This window comes from Microtus ochrogaster, chromosome 7 (assembly GCF_000317375.1).
Source record: "Microtus ochrogaster isolate Prairie Vole_2 chromosome 7, MicOch1.0, whole genome shotgun sequence".
Classification (NCBI taxonomy): Eukaryota; Metazoa; Chordata; class Mammalia; order Rodentia; family Cricetidae; genus Microtus; species Microtus ochrogaster.
In genome coordinates this window covers 43112171-43121129 of record NC_022014.1, presented here as the reverse complement: position 1 = coordinate 43121129, position 8959 = coordinate 43112171, and positions in this window count along the sequence as shown.

The following is an 8959-nucleotide window of genomic DNA, read 5'->3' as shown; positions in this document are numbered from 1 at the left end:
TTAACTTTAACATAGTAAAATTACATATAACAAAACAGGTATCAAGCAAAAATTACAGTTACAATATTTATATCTACTTTATCTTTTATCATAACTAAGGAAAAGAATAATTATAACTATCTATTCTTCAACTCCATAAAAGGCTCCAGAAGGATATAATATTACCTAAGTTAACAGGAAGTGCATTGTAAGAAACTTCCAAACTTTAGAATTGACAGAGATGTCTCGGTACCTGGACAGTCACCCAAAGTTCTTCTGTACTGTTGGGGTGTCCATCTTCAGTTCACAGGCCCACAGTATCCAGCAGACTTTTTCGTGAAGCAGGAAATTTCAAAGACAGTTTTGCCTATATTGGCAGTTTGTCTGTCACTTTCTTCTGTGTCCTGCAGAATGTCTAGCAGACTCTTTTATGAAGCAAGAACCCTGAATGACCATCTCACCTTTAAGCAAGTTCAACAGTCATTTCTCTGTGGGGCCTGCATGTCCAGTTCATACAGCATAACACTAAGCAGTTCAGGCAAGAGCAGTTTCTTGCCCAAATGGAGATCAGCCATTTTATTAGTCACTTCAAGCAGTAAACCTTAAATTTTCCTGTATTATACATTTTATCTGTTACATTTTGGGGGGCTCTCATCTTGTTCATTTTGTGGGGCTTCTATTTAATTCTCTCTTCTAGTTTCTTGGATGAACAGTTGCATATTTGACATCAAGCTTTTTTTAAATTTTTCTATTTAAATGTTAAATATTTAAGACATTGAATTTCCCCTAGGCTTTGTGTCCTCAAAGTTATGGTAAATTATAATTAAAAAAATTTGAGACAAAGTTTCTTGTTGAATCCACTGCAGCTGACTGATTGACTAGGCTGGCCAGTCAATGAAATCCAGGGACACAACACTTTCAGCACTGGGGTTATAGACCTGAGCCACAACACCCGGCTTTTATGTGGATTCTGAGGATCTGAACTCAAGTCCTCATGCTTTAGAAGCTGTCACTTTACCAACTTTACCAGCTTCATAGCCTCTTCTTGGTAATGTTATTAGGAAATGTTATTAGTTAAGGGATGTAGTTTGCTCATATTCCGTTCCAATGTCCCCTCTCCTACTGGTTATGTAGTTAGAATGTTTGTTAGTTTATATGGTACTTTATTTTTTGTTCTTCAGAGCTATCATATCATATCATATCATATCATATCATATCATATCATATCATATCATATCATATCATATCATATCATATCATATCATATCATATCATATCATATCTGTCTGTCTTTCTGTCTGTCTGTCTATCTATCATCTATCTGTCTATCTATCTTGTTTTGGGGGTAATCACAGCATCACCTATATGGATTTGTAAAAGCTTATTTCTTTGTCTTTTTTCCCTCTTGAGAATAGTACATAACCAACTATGACCTCATGCTTCTGATCCTCCTGCTTCCAACTCCTAAGTGGCTGGCCTTACAGGTGCATGTGGTGTTCTGATGGAACCAGGGCCTCCTGCCTGAGAACAAGCACTCCACCAACCCAGCTACCATCCAGCCCCCTTCAGAGTTTTTTTTTTTCTTCTTCAGGTATCCGGCTTTATCACTTCTTGGCTTTTGAGGCTAAGCTCATGTGTATGCTGTTTGAAGATGTAGCTCCATTCTTTCCTGGATCACTCCTTATCTAGAAAAGCTTTCCAGTGACTTCTGTCTGATCTTTAGAAGTCATTAATCTTTAGTTTTCCTGGTTGTTTTTGACCTATAATCAATTTTTATGTGAGGGAGCCAGTTTGGGTGTGCTTTATATATACCCACCTGAGACTCACCCAGCTTTGTGGACATGGGTCTGGTGCATTTCCTCAAGGACTCTTCTTCACCTCCCTTTCTTCTCTCTGACCCCTCCATCTGGGAGTTATATGTGTGTTAGACCTTGTTACCCTCTGCTCGCTGTGCTTCTTCTACTTTCTCCTTCGCCTTTCTGTCTCGGTAGAGTCATTGCTCCTTTTTTTTTTTTTCAGTAAATGTTCTGCTGTGATTAACCTGATTCACACTTATCGTCATGTTAATTTCAGCTTTTGTTTTTGCTTTCAGCTCTAGTATTATCACTTGGTCCCTCCCTCCGTCCCTCCCTCCGTCCCTCCCTCCGTCCCTCCCTCCGTCCCTCCCTTCCTTCCTTCCTTCCTTCATTCCTCCATTCCTTTCCTTCCCTTTCATTTCCTCTCTTTCCTTACCTCTCTCCTCTCCCACCTAGATTTACTTTTATTTCTGTTTATGTGTCTCTGTGTGCCATGTATGTATGAATGTTGAGGAGGGCCAGGAGAGGTGTTAGATCTGATGGAGCTGGAGCTACAGGCTGTTGTGAGCCTCCCAGCATGGGTGCTGGGAACTGAACTCAGTTCTTGGCAAGAGCGACAAGAGCTCTTAGCCACTGACCCATCTCTTCAGTCCTTACTTCTGTTTTCAGACTCAGTCCATAGTCTGTTCTTCAAACAGTGCTGAGAGTAGTTTCCCCCTCTTCTTCCTCCTCCTTTTTTGTGTGTGCATTCATGTGTGTGAATGAGGGTGTGTTCATACCACTGTGCATGTGTGGAGGTCAAGGGACCATCTTAAGTGTTACTCTTCACCTTTAACCTTGTTTGAAGCAGGTCTCTGCTGATTTTCTATTGCTTATGCCAGGATAACTATCTTACAAGTTTGTAGAATTCTCCTTTTCCTATCCCTACCACACCCCATCTAATCATAGGAGCACTAGAATTACAGATAGGAGCTATTGTACTTTATATGGGTTCTAGGCATTCAAACACAGGGCCTCATGCTTCTGAAGCAAGAGATTTTACCCACTGAGCTATCTCCTAGTCAAAAGAGTAACATTTAGCCATTCAGTTTAAATATTTTCAGGGCATCCCTTGTGCACACAGAATGAAATACAGCTGATCATAAAGACCCACATGATTGGCATTGCACCCTTTTCTGACTGTACCTCTGCCACTCTTGCCCAAGCTACAGATATTTAGTTACTCTTGTTGGAGTCCAGATATTTACCTGGTTGGTTCTTCCCAGCATGCAGGTCTCAGATAAAGTACAGTCTCTTCTCTGACCACTTCACGAAGGGTCCCTTTCCAACTGCCACCATTTGTTGTCTTGTTTTCCCCCACAACCATAACCCTTATTTAACTTTTTTTTGTGGGCTTATGAATTCCTTTTGTATTTTAGAATATAGACAGCAGAATAAGAGGCATTCTATCTCTCCAAATTTATTGTTTGTTTATTTCCCTCTGCTGTGATTAAAATGCTTCAACAAAAGCAACTTAAGGGAGGAAGGTTCATCTGGTTCACAGTCAATCACAGAGGGGAAATCACATCAACAGGAGCTTGAGAGATTCAGTCATGGTGAGTCCACGGTCAAGAGCAGATCGCAATAAATGGATGCATGCACACTAGTCTTCAGTTTGCCCCCTCCATTTTACACAGCCCAGGATCCTCTGCTCAGGGAGTGGTCCTGCCCACAGTTAAGAGGGATCTTCCTGCAGTAATTAATTTAAGAGTTTTGCATAGACATTCTTGGAGGCTGACCTTAATGTAGATACTCCTACGTTGAGGCTCCTTTCTCAGTGGGATCTAGGTTATGAAGTTGACATAACATCACCACCTCATGACTATAATAGATCATAAATACACCAAACATTAAATGGATGAATGGAACTTTTCAAGATTTGCTTTCTATGCTGTGAGCCGTGTTTCAGGCTTTGATTATAATGACCATATCGCACAGAGCCCTATTGTCTCCTGTTTACAGAGCAATAGCTTTGAAGGGGCAGAGAGACAACGTTCCTTCAGTTATAGCAGGAAAATGAAGGGTCTGAAGGCTCAACTCCACCTTTAACCTCTAATGTCAGGTTTTAGATTCGTTGTTGGTATTACACATTGTGAACTATTGGTTATAATCAATTAGGTTTTCTCTTTGACATTTTCATGGGGCCTCTTTTCTCCGTGCGGGGATGGCTTCACGTAAGATATGTTGGTGTGTGACTGTAATGTCAGCACTTGGGAGGCTGAGTTAGGAAGGCTGTAAGTTTAAGCCTAGCCAGGGCTTCACAGTACGACCTGCTCAGATGAACGCTTTCCTTGTTAACAATGTGGCATTCTCATGGTTTTTACCATGTCCCAAATTACAGTTTTGTTGGAAGAGATTCGAGGGGACATAGCTGCTCTTTTTGCTTACCCAGATTATGTGTCACTCTTCTGGGACTCCCCCTGGGATCCTCCCTGAGCAATGCTTCTCTCTTACCCACCGTCACTGTGGTCTGGGGGTCTGATGGTCACAGTGCTCAAATCTGTGATTGAATACCCGACAAGGAGCCACTTGCAGGAAGGAGGATTGGGATCAGAGTTTGAGGATGTGCTCCACTGTGGAAGAAGCTGCTTGTCTATGGGTGGATGGCACAGCTGTGATGACAAGCTCGTGAGCTGCTGCCCTCACATGCGGATGCATCGGGAGGCCAAGGACGTGGGGGTTGTGGTACTCATCTATTTCCCTCTTCCTCTTTTCAGTTTTGTTTTGGACTCTAGCCCGTGGGACACCCTCCTGCGTGGGTGGGGGGGTCTGTCTCCCAATTTAAGCCTTTCTGGAAATGTTCTCACAGGCACACACAAGGTGTACCTCACTAATACCCTAGGCGTTTCTAAACCAAAACCAAACCAAGTTTATAATATGAACATAGAAAGTTAGCCAGAGATTCCAGGGTAGGGGGACACAGGACTGTCAACCAATACATTTCAGTTTCTAGGAGGTGCTTGGTCAGGATAAACACATGATTCTGGTCCACTCACTATTTTAATTGTGACTCTTTCACTGGAAAGAAATTCACTTTAAAATGTTTTTCTTGACTATTTCTTTTTTTGATAATAGACAGGCTTCCAGCTCGTTATTTTCCAGTCTTGGCTCCTGGGTGCTGAGATTGTAGGCAAGTGGCACCCCACTCAGTTCCTTAACTCTTTTTTTTTTGAGACAGGGTTTCTCTGTAGCTTTGGAGCCTGTCCTGGAACTAGCGCTCTAGATCAGGCTGGCCTCGAACTCACAGAGATCTACCTGCCTCTGCCTCTTGAGTGCTGGGATTAAAGGTGAGTGCCACCACTGCCCAGCTCAGTTCCTTAACCCTTAACTCTTAGACTATGATATATGCAGAGGAGAACCAAACACGCCCTGCTCCACAACTAAAACAGAATTAAAAAAAAGCTAATGCTGAAGAAATGAAAACACAGAGCTTGAGAGAGCCAGATTCCTCACAGTGCGCTGCGAGTGCCTATTTCTAGCCGGGCTCAAGTCATCATCTCCCCCGGCCTTTTCAGTTAAATGGACCAACTAATTTATCTTGTGCTCAAGCCAATTGCAGTTGGATCTTTCTTTCTATTACATTGTAAAGAGTGCCGATTCATACGTGCTCCATAAAGGGCGGTTGATGGTTGATTGACTGTGGGTCTATCCTTTTGCTTAACACAGGAGTATGTAGCCTGGTAAGAGGCTTAGGGTGTTCTGAATAACCTTGAGGAAGCTTCCCCCATCTCTCCTCCCACAGTTGTCTGCTGTGCTTTTCTGTCTCTGGCATCTCAGTGCAGGGGGTCTGATGTTTGGATGTCAATTGAGCAGAAATGATGGTAATAGGGAGACATCCTTCAGTAGGAGGTCCCACATGGCCAGAGCTGCTAAAAGGTGAAGGCGGTGTCTTCTAGAGAAACTGAGGCATGTGTCACTGATGACAAGAAAGCAGACACTGAGTTGTCAAATCCCAGTTTGGGAGTTGTGAGATGTCAGAGCTGATTCAAGCCTCCTAGGGTAGACCATGCTTGCAGGATCCCTTCCTACTCACAAGCAGCATGGAGAAGGCCTTCAGTGTAGCTGGCTTTTGCTGATCTTGGAATCAAAGCTTATACTTGGAAAGTAAGTCCCACTCATGTGCTATGCATCAGGCAATGGGGGCAAAGTTTGTATGTGGGGGCTTTTGAGGTCAAATTTTGGCTTTTCTACTTGCTAATGGGTGACCTTGACAAAGTTACTTGCCACCCCCGTACTTTTGTTGTCCCATGTGTGAGATGGTGGTGACAGTGACACCTACCTCATTAAGCGATGAAGCTTAAAGCAGAACACACGGAGAAGTGTGTGAGCATTATCAATGCCTCTACTCCACCTTCTCTTACTAGGCAGTCCTGGGCCTGTGTGCTGGATAGTTTTATGTCAACTCGACACAAACTAGAGTCCTCAGAGAGAAGAGCATCTCAGTTGAGAAAACGTCTCCTTAAGATACGGTTGTTGGCAGGCCTGTAGAACCTTTTCCAAGTTAGTGATTGACGGGAGAAGAGCCCAGCCCATTGTGGGTCATGCCATCCCTGGGCTGGTGGTCCTGAGTTCTATAAGAAAGCAGGTTGATCAAGCCATGAGGAGCAAGTCAGGAAGCAGCACCCCTCCATGGCTTCTGCATCAGCTCCTTCCTTAGATCCCTGCTTGACTCGAGTTTATCTTCTGACTTCCTTTGATAATGATCTACCTGTGATGTGGAAGTGTCAGCTGAACAAACCCTTTCCTCTTCAGGTTGCTTTGTTCATGGCCTTTCATCACAGCAATAGTAACCCTAACTAAGACAGTTTGTGTCCTGACTTTCTTTGGGATTGCCTTGGTTAGCCATTCCTGATAGCATCATGAGCTTCAGGCTGGAGATCAGGGCAGGTCCTCTTGAGACCCCAAGGCCTATAGCACAGTTAACAGATAACTGTGAGACAGGGGATTGAAGTCATCGAAGCCTCTGGCCACTTCCCAAAGCCAACAATATTAGATGAAAGTTACAGTATCTTCTCTCTAGTCTCTTCTGGGGTCCTGGCTGCTGGTTCTTATTAAAGACAGTTTTCTCCAGATTTTAGACAGTGTTTTAAAAGCTTAGAGTCAAACACTGGTCTCCCAAAGGACTGGATACAGTTTCTTCAGTTTTCCCTCAAATCCCTGACCTGAATTTCCAGCAGCTGGGTTATTAGTGAGTCAACAAAACATGTGCCCGGGGGACAGAAATCCATTCTTGTCCTTTGGTCATTTAGAAAACATCAAGAAGAGAGAGTTCTGCTTCCAGCACACTCTGGGCTTGAGAGCAGAGTTGTGCCCTGAACCATTCTCTGCCCTACACTTTTAGGATTTAATGAGAGAGCAGTGGAATTTACTCTGAAACTCTCTTCTGTACACTTTTTATTCTGCATCAAGTCGTCAAGAAGACATTGTTACCATTTTCATTTAGCATTTGAAGTGATGTGTTTTGTGCCTCTTGATCATATGTATCCCCAAGTGCCCTCTCCCACAACTGCACTCACTTGTGCAACCTGTTCCTCCCGTGGACATAATCAAAATTGATAAAAACAAGTATTTAGAGAGCCATCCTCATCACACATCTTCTGTAACTACTTCCAGAGTACTTTCAGTGGTCCTTTTGAAGCCTCTCGTGATACAAGGCTGGGAGTGTGCACTTCTGGATTCTGCTCACAGCCTGGGAAATTCTCGTAATACCCAGCAGTGAGGCACACAACAATCCAGAACCTGTCCGTCTTGGTCATGTGAAGTCCAACCTTGGTCCTTTTCCACCCCCCCCATCTCTCTCTCTCTCTATGTCTATAACACCTGTATCTCTATTTGTTCTGCCTCATCTTTCCAAATCCCTGAGAACCTAAGCTTCTGTGGCTGCTCAGTTTCCACTCTGGTACCTTCCTTTCCTTCTTGGCCATCGTTCTAGTTTGATGTCCATCACTGGGATAAAATAGCCTGACAAAAAGCAAGTGAGGGCAGAAAGATTTGATGTGGTTTCCAATTCTGAATTGCTGTTCATCACTTCAGGGGAGTCAAGGCAGGAACTTGAAGCGTCATTGCTCACAGTCTGCAGATGGAGAAGAAACACCGACTCTGGCTCGCTTACTTGGTTTTATACCCGGCCAGTTTTCTTCATTCTTACACAGTTCAGGGGCCAGACTGTGAAATGGTTGATTGCACAAGGTAAGATTGAGGCCACCTACATCAATTAACAATCAAGACAGATTCCTACAGACACGCCCACAGGTCAGCCTGATGTAAGCAGTTCTTCAATGTGACCCTTTTTATGGGTGACTCCAGGCTGTGTCAAGTTGACAGTTAGAACCAATCAGAACAGACATTCCCTCAGCTATCCTGCTGTATGCCAGGTGCCGCAGCCACCACAGATGAAAGAATTCATCTGAAAACCAGTTAGATCTCTGCACCCTGTGGTATTCCATCTTTCCCCACCTCCTCCACTGGTGCCTATGCCACTCTTCAGTCGCCTCAACTTATAAGCTAATTGTGTCTTACAGATGTTCCTGGTAGCCTTAAATGCTATCTTCTATGGAATAAGATCAACATCAAGTTGGTAGAGGCCAGGAGGGCCTGGCATGGAGATTCAGAGGGCTTTGGGGTCAGACTGTAGTGTTTAAGGGTCTGTTTTGTGCCTCGTTAGACAAGTGATCTTGGGAAAGTCATAATCCGCTTTTTGTCTTTGCTTTGTTATCAGTTAAATGGCATAACTTCTAGGGTTGCTGTGACGATCCCAGGAGATAGTTAAGCAGGTGTTTAGCAGAATGCATACAGCATTAGAGTATCAATTGGAATGGCAAGTAGGCTCAATATTTTATTTCACTTTTTAAAAGCATTTATTTTAAGTTGTGTGTGTGTGTGTTTGTGTGTCTGTATATGGGTATGTGTATGTGAATGCAATACCCACATAAGCCATAAAAAAACATCAGATCCCTAAGGAGCTGGAATTACTGGTGCTTGTGAGCCATGAAACATAGGTACTGGAAGCAGAATTTAGGTCCTTTGCAAGAGCATTATACTCTCAACCTCTGAGATACCTACCCAGCCCCTAATTTATTTGTATTTTATTTATTTTTTTGTGTGCATAAGCACATATGCCTTATCATATGTGTTTAGGTAGGACG